General features: G+C 39.9%; 1 protein-coding gene across 1 annotated transcript in view; it reads right to left on the bottom strand.

Annotated features, from left to right (window-relative positions):
- Window positions 1–3,694, bottom strand: part of LOC139743389 (uncharacterized) — a 52,408-nt gene extending 48,714 nt beyond the window's left edge. Inside the window, exon 1 of the mRNA XM_071653874.1 lies at window positions 3,605–3,694. The gene's annotated coding sequence lies outside the window, so the exon portion shown is untranslated. The remainder of the gene's footprint in view (window positions 1–3,604) is intronic.
- Between the last annotated feature and the right edge of the window lie 2,306 nt (window positions 3,695–6,000).

Consider the following 6,000-nt stretch of genomic DNA (forward strand, 5'->3'; position numbering starts at 1 on the left):
TTAACATACTAGCAGCACCCGTGGAAATCCACGGGTCTGAGGGGATTTATTTTTTTTCTCATAATACAATTTTGCACATTTTTATTGAAGAAATAAAAAGAAAAGTCTTCTCATTCTTTCGTTAATTGTGCTGTCTTCTAAATGACCACCCACATTTTTGTAGTATATGCCCGGCGATCCGGTCCATTGGTAGGGATCATTCCCGCCACTAACCATGCTTTTATTATAGAACTTGAGTTTCGAGGGGTTATTTGCACCCGTTGAAGTCCAACAGTTGTCTTGTTGCCCCTCACCACTCCCCCCTCACGCACACACACATTTCCACCTCCGCAGGGCAAAAAACAAAAACATTCAGGGAAAAATTACCAAAAACGCAAATGAGATTCCCGGAAAGTTCTGCCCACAGGTTGTTCCCGTCGAAACGGGAAGATATTAACACTATGACTTTGATTACCCCCTGCTCTTGCATCCACGCGGGCACCCGCGGGAATCCACGGCTGGTCTCAAGGCCTCGGTTTGTTTTGTGGTTTTTTTTTTCATGTTTCTTTTCCCCACGTTATGAGAGAAAAATAAGATATTTTCGTCTTCATAATTTTGCTCCCTCCTTTTTGTTTTTAATCACCAAAACTTGGCTTGATATATCATATAGAACTACATCTGCTTCAGACTGTACATTATCATAATCAATATTAGGCCTACAATTATTGCTCCTATTATAGTTATTATTATATTATTATTATCAGTATCCTTATTATTGCTATTATTATTATTATCATTATTATTATTATTATTATTATTATTATCATTGTTATTATTTGGGGAGGGGGAGATCATAGTCATCAGGTTTAATAGGCACCCGTGGGAGTAGGGTCTCACGACCTCGTATTTTTTTTCTTTAATATTTTTCCCATGTTATGGAAGAAAGAAGAATATATACATCACTGCATTCGTCTTCATTTGCTCCCTCTTTTTTTTTGTCACCAAAACTTGGTTTGATAGACCATAGAACCACACATTCTATTTCCACTTGCAATTTTAAAAATAGGCGGTCGGCAAAGCGAGGTTTTCCTCTACGTCCGCTCATCTTATGAATATGTATGATTACAGCAGCTCTGCAGTAAACGAATGGACACAGCTGCGCGTGTAATCTGATATGGAAGGGTGCGATCGGCAAATATATTTAGCCGCGTCCTAAACTGTTAAACAGTCTGCGTACAATGACATCGGACTTGAGAGCAAACGGCGAGCAAACTAAATGACGTACCTGAGCTGCATATAGTATTCTGCAGTTGTGCAAAATACAATTACATAACAACGTTCGTTGTTTTCATTTGGGGACGCCAATAATGGCGAACTGTACGTAAATGCCCTTGCAGTCCATATCATGACGCACACACAGATTCGTGTAACCATCGTCAATACATTCAGTACACGTAACAGGCGGAGGCAAAGGTACATCACAGAACTATACACACAGTGTAGAGTGTGTAGAGTTCTGCGAGGTACATTGTGTGTGTGCGTGCGCGTCCGCCGGAAGATGTCAGAGATTTCGCTGCACCATCATCTTTAGTATTTCCCAGTGTCTCTGCAAGCTAAAAGATGGAAGATCGAGAAAGCAGGAGGCCAGCGCAGGTTTCGTGAATATTGAAACGCTCGGCTCTTTCGTCACGCACAAAAATGCATTATGCATGTAGCTAATTAATTTTTCTTTTTCGTCCTCGACGTCGACACGGAGGCGGAGAGGGGACGAAACCCACGCCATTCGATGTAGGATACTCTCCTGCGGCCGACGGCACCGGTCGCAGCTGCCCGGAGCCGACGGCTCGGGAGGAGATAGAGAAACCAGCAACGCCGAAATAAAACAGGAAATACATAAGGCCGCGACAACAACAACAACTTCGAGTATTATAGTATAGGATACAGTGGGGCTTTGAGGTATACATTAGACTGCGGTGATAATTATGTGAAGGAAATATTTCGCTAAAAAAAAAGCTTATAAATATATATATGCTCATAATCCGCCATAGCATTTGGGCATGGCGCGGATATCAAATATCAATTTATTCTGGGAGTATAGATATGTAGTTTACATACACACACACACACACACACACACACACAAACACCCCCCCCCCCCCCCCCCCCCACACACACACATTGACAGGGCAGGCCATATCTGACTAATGTTGAAAGCCCATCGCATGAGGATAATAGGACACTTCGCTAAAGTTCTCAGAAAATCAAAGCCCCCTCTAATGTCTCTCTCTTAACAAATCATTAACGATAGCTTTCTCTCAGTGGAAAAAAAAAACACCACAAAAAGCAAACGAAGAAGAACGTATTACATCAAAATCGACCGACGTCAGGCAGAGATTCTTTTGGAGTGAAGAAGTCGAGAGCGGCCGACGCCAGCTCGGACAGGGTTTGATTTAAGGCCTCATTAGAGAGGGGCGGAGTATACAATCATTACACACTTTCTCTCTTTCATGTAGACCGATACGCCATTTTACCCTTGAATTCATCCGCGTAAACGTGAGTATTATGTGAGCGTGACATGATGTTCATCCCTTTTAGATAGAGAGAAAATTGGTTTCTCGATAGGGGGAAAGGGTATTTTAAGCAAAAGGTGGCATGCATCCGGTCGCTAACAAACTACAAATTCAACACAGACCATTGCTTCGAAAGCGCTTAGCGTTCTGTCTGCATGCGTTCTCTCTCTGCGGACGGGTCTGGTATGAAATGCACAGAATTTGCCTTCATGTTGGAAGTTTTGGAACTATAGCCGTACGACATTGTGTGAACGTAATCATATGATTAACCAGTACAACTATATATATTATCATAACTTTAAATCAAATATCGTCTGCAGTTAGAAAAAAAAAATCATAATTTCGATGCATTTATGTCCGCGAAGGAAATTCTACCTCTAAATATCATCAGCATCTTCAATAAAGTTTCTAATGTGAAAAGGCTGATAAGGAAGAAATAATGCGTCAAGTAGGAAATTATTCCTCATAATAATTCCGGGAAGCGTGGTTATCCAAGCGCCACATTATACACGTTTGACTCGCACGCGATGTGAGAGATGATGACGAGGTGTACGTGTGTAGTTGTATTTCCAGAGTAAAGTTTCAATAGTTTTTCGAACACGCCAGGTCGGCTCTTGAGGCTTCTCCCATTTCACTAGGGCCAAGATATTTTTACGATACAAGTCAGACGCTCTCGACGGCGTACACGCATCGCAATAAAACGAAGCTTGACGTTTGTATGCAGGACAAATACTTGTGTGACAAGCCTTGCTTCAAGTCTGGGGATTTTTTTTTTTAATTTACAGTCTTGGCTATTGCATAATCACACATCTTGCCATTTGTGTTTTAGCCATGACTCAAAGTTAAATTTATATCTCTAACCGGAATTTAAAAAAAAAATGGGACAGGCATTACGAACTGCAAGTACAACAGGATGGACAAGACATTGATATCAATATGCTTTACAAAGAAGACGACGAAATTGGCGTGAAAGCGGTCGGAAAATGAAACATTGACTTTAGCTTTGCATGCAGAATTTCGGAATTCATCAGGGAACAAAGATGTAAACGGTTTACCTGCTACATCCGCCAGCCACCGGTTGGTATTCCAATATTTGCGTCAATTCTTGTCCATTAGACGTTACCTTGACAACGAGAACATAACCTGAAAAAAAAATAATAAAAACCAACATAGATTAGGTCAAATGTGAATGAATATGTTGGGTACAACACAACGATCGATTTGCACCATTCTACATTAAATAGCTTGAGATGCATTGATTACCCTACAATACGCTACGATAATACCAGCCGCAACAAAAATCACCTGTCGCTTTGGAAACAAAGAGTAGGAGGGGGGGGGGTCGGCTGAGGAGACTGTGCGAGAAGAAAATGGAGAACCCATTTTACGTTTAATAATGAATAATTAATTGCACCCAATATGCCTGCCTACCACTCCGACGGCCAATCAAATTGGCATAAAAGTATTAGCGTGGCGCCAGTGTGTGATAGAAATGGTGGCGCTTCTACCAAAGCTGCTTGCACGACAAAGCTTCATCATAAAATGCGATCGTCCGCCACCCACTCAAACAAGATTGTAATCCTCGCCATGCGAAAGCAGCATGCACTGAGATCGCTTACGCATTCAAGTGACTTATGTATTATAATACCATAAAGCCAACATAAGGTGCATAAGTCCATCATTGTAATGCAAGCAATATGTCAGTTGACATGGTTGATCCAGTGCCACTGATACATATTTCTGTGTTGTCAAAGGACAATTCTGGTTAAGTTAAAATCTAGTCAGCAAGTTAAAGATTAAACACAACTGTTCTGCCCTTCCCCCCCCAAAAAAAAAAAAAAAACATACAAACAAACAAACTAACTAATCTTTAACATTTCATAACTTCCTGATTTATAATTCGATTTTGGTGAATTTTCATTGTTGCGCTTGTAAATGTTTTAGAGTTTTTTAGATCAATTTTTTTTTTCAGAGTTGTCCTTAAAAATACCTCTGTGGTGACAATTCTCAAAACAAGATATTCCAAATCCAAATCAACACATGTTTTATCCAGCTTCTGATCTTCATAATCTATTCAATGAGAGAATGGATTATACAGAGTGCTACAAAAAAAAAGAAGTACAATGTGAATTCATATTTATCTTCAGAAGACTGTGAATCATAATCATTCTCTGAGCTTTGTTTAGAGGGAGTCTATTCAGAAAAGATTGTTTCAAAGTCGACATCGAACCGAGCACAGACTATAACATTTTCCTTTTTGAGCTGTTTTATACCTTTAAGATATTTTACAAATTCACTCGGAAATTAACTGCGTTTTTGACGCTTTCTTTTTGCTCTTCTATCAAAATAACTTACTACAAGTCTGAACATCATTAATTTCGCTCTCCGAAGAACAATGTTGGAAATTATCAAATACACCCGTCAAAACATGATATTAAAGGGACTGTACAGTACTGGTTGAGGTAGGTATTCATGTTTTGATCATTCCAAAGTGAGATAATGAAAAGCCTCTTATGAAATATGAAAGAGCATGTAATTTTAAGAAGGATTCAACGTTTATTTGATGAAAATTGGTTTTCAAATGGCTGAGATATCCAAAAAAGTGCTAATAATAAAAGGCGACATACCACAACTTTATAAGGATCTCTTTGTTTCACCTTGTTTTTGGATATCTCAGCCATTTCAAAACCGATTTTCATCGAATAAACTTTTGATACCCCTTAGAACTGCATGCTCTTTGACATCTCATAGAGTGGTTTCTGAATATCCCGCAAAACGTTAAAAGCTAAATCTTCACCTCGACCAGAACTGTACACACCCTTTAACACTTAAAAAAGATAAAAAGATGAGATAAAATCACATACACGGCATTGGAACAAACGGATTATCCGAATTGATTTTCTAACAACATAATACACTCTTATGCAGTTTATTTATTATATTGTTCAAGTTCTAGAAATCTAGTTCAGGTACTTAGATGTCAGCTGCATCTGGTCCAACGCCTGCACATTCGAATAAGATCGTGTATCATACTTGCTCGTGCACCAACTACGCACACGAGCACCGCGATTCAGCATTGGACATAGTACAACATGTGATATCCAATACCACCGCTCCACAAATATCTAGAGAAGATTGAGGCAAGACCATGCCCCAATTGGGAATTGAGCTTTGATACTCGCACATGTAGAGCAAGAGGGGAGAAAGGGAACAAAAGTAGAGAGTGAAGACGTTCCAAATTTTGGTTCTTCCCTCTCCCTCGCGCACACACACACACTCACACACCACAGAACTCGGTAGAGTTCTGTGACACACAGACACACACATAGACACACACACACACACACACACACACACACACACACACACACACGTTTGCATGTTGTGTATTACAGTGTCACATACATCCGAATATAAAGCGGAAAAAAAACCCGACGAAACTTGATACTTT

Source organism: Diadema antillarum, unplaced genomic scaffold, assembly GCF_040938485.1.
Source record: "Diadema antillarum isolate AM-2024a unplaced genomic scaffold, OU_Dant_1.0 seq00001076_RagTag, whole genome shotgun sequence".
Classification (NCBI taxonomy): domain Eukaryota; kingdom Metazoa; phylum Echinodermata; class Echinoidea; order Diadematoida; family Diadematidae; genus Diadema; species Diadema antillarum.